This window comes from Helianthus annuus, chromosome 11, assembly GCF_002127325.2.
Source record: "Helianthus annuus cultivar XRQ/B chromosome 11, HanXRQr2.0-SUNRISE, whole genome shotgun sequence".
Lineage (NCBI taxonomy): Eukaryota > Viridiplantae > Streptophyta > Magnoliopsida > Asterales > Asteraceae > Helianthus > Helianthus annuus.
The window spans coordinates 142,526,394-142,528,738 of record NC_035443.2 but is presented as its reverse complement, the minus strand read 5'-3'; positions in this window follow the sequence as shown (position 1 = coordinate 142,528,738).

Sequence of the window (2,345 nt, the reverse complement as noted above, 5' to 3'; positions counted from 1 at the left end):
TACGATCGCGATGTTCGGTTAATTACGACGGAATGCGCATAAGCGCGAAAAACAATCCAAATGACGCGACGAATGGATTTTTCTCATGCCAAACACCAAGGCATAATATAAGGATGCTTACATAAATTTTTAGATGTCCGGATGTATTCAGAACGTAAGTTATGCGCGAAAGTGCAAACTTATGCACTTTTTGACACTTTTAGTCCCTGAATGATCCAAAAGTTTGTTTTAGCATACCAAACCCTTCAAAGCCTATTTCTAAGCTATGTAAAGGATATCTATGGTATGTTTAACTTATGGACATGTTCCGGAATGTTCGTTACAGTTCAAATTGGCATACTTTCGCAGTTTGTCAAGTTTAGTCCCTGTAAGCGAATTAACTTGTTTTTGCCATACCAAAGCCTTCAAAACTTATTTCTAAGTTATGTAAAGGTTATTTAAGGTATGTTAAGTATATGATGGTCTTCCGTAGTATTTGTCGCATTAAACTGAGTACGTTCACGCACTAGTTTGCGTATAATTCCCCAGAAAGCGTTGTAGAGTTTGAAATTGAACAAGAATTGATATGTGCAAAAGATACACATATTTATACACGATCCCAAGTATGAAATACAATATTTCATCGGCTTGGTATTTGTTTGATGGTCGTGGTGACACAGGTGTCACACTAACCACTTTGCAAACAGGTGCCCGAATAGGGTGGTTAAGCAAGAGCCCCAGCAGCAACAGCCACAACAGCAGCCTCAGCAACAGCAGCAAGCAGCCCATGCCCGAACCTTCAACATCAACGTCCGTCAGGCTCAGGCGGATAACAACGTGGTTAATGGTACGTTCCTTGTGAATGGTATTTATGCATCATGTTTGTTTGATACTGGAGCCGATAACTGATTTGTGTCATTTGAATTCGAGAAGCTCCTTAGTCGTAAGCGCTCTTATCTGTCCTCGTCATTCGAAGTCGAAGTCGCTACGGGAAAAACTATTGCCGTTAATTCTGTACTCCGTGATTGTACTCTCGAACTCAACAATCACATCTTTCCAATCGATCTTATTCCGATGCAACTCGGAAGCTTTGATGTCATAGTAGGCATGGACTTTCTTCGCGAAAACCATGCTGAAGTTGTGTGCTTTGAGAAGATGATTCGATTCTCGCTCGCGAATGGTGATCTTCTATGTGTGTACGGTGAAACAGCGTCAAAGGGTCTCAAGCTCATGTCATGCATTCAAGCCAGCAAGTATCTCCGCAAGGAATACCGAGCCTTCTTAGCCAATATTGTAGTAGCGGAGAAGGGAAAGAAAAAGAAAGTTGAAGTCAAAGACGTTCCAGTGGTTCGTGAATTTCCTCAGGTGTTCCCTGACGATCTTCCCGGACTACCACCAAGTCGTGATATCGACTTCCGCATCGACCTCATTCCTGGAGCTAACCCCGTTGCCAAAGCCCCTAATCGACTCGCTCCATCCGAAATGCGGGAACTCTCGAACCAACTCCAGGAATTACTCGAAAAAGGCTTTATTCGCCCAAGCACCTCTCCTTGGGGCGCGCCAGTCCTTTTCGTCAAAAAGAAGGACGGGTCGTTCCGGATGTGCATCGACTATCAGGAATTGAATAAGCTAACCATCAAGAACCGATACCCCTTGCCCCGAATCGACGATTTGTTTGATCAGCTACAAGGTGCATCATGTTTCTCGAAGATCGACTTACGCTCAGGCTACCATCAATTGCGGATTCAAGAGGAAGACATTCCTAAAACCGCTTTTCGAACCCGTTATGGCCATTACGAATTTGTTGTTATGCCCTTTGGTCTAACCAACGCACCCGTGGTTTTTATGGACCTGATGAATCGCGTGTGTAAGCCTTATCTTGACCGTTTCGTCATCGTGTTCATCGACGATGTCTTGATTTATTCCAAAACGAAAGCCGAACATGCGCAACATCTACGTTTGGTTCTCGAGTTACTCCAGGGGAACCAACTCTATGCCAAGTTCTCCAAGTGCGAATTCTGGTTGGAGGAGGTTCAGTTTCTGGGTCACATCGTGAATAGTCAGGGTATCCATGTCGATCCTGCGAAGATTGAAGCAGTCAAAAGCTGGATTACGCCTAAGAACCCGTCAGAAGTTCGTTCTTTTCTCGGACTAGCGGGCTATTATCGACGATTCATTGAAGGATTCTCCAAGATCGCTGTGCCACTTACCGCTCTTACTCATAAGGACAAGCCTTTTGTGTGGGGAAACGCACAAGAGACTGCCTTCCAAACCCTCAAGCATATGCTGTGCAACGCTCCGATTCTTACGCTGCCCGACGGAAGCGACAATTTCATTGTCTACTGTGATGCTTCTAACCTTGGCCT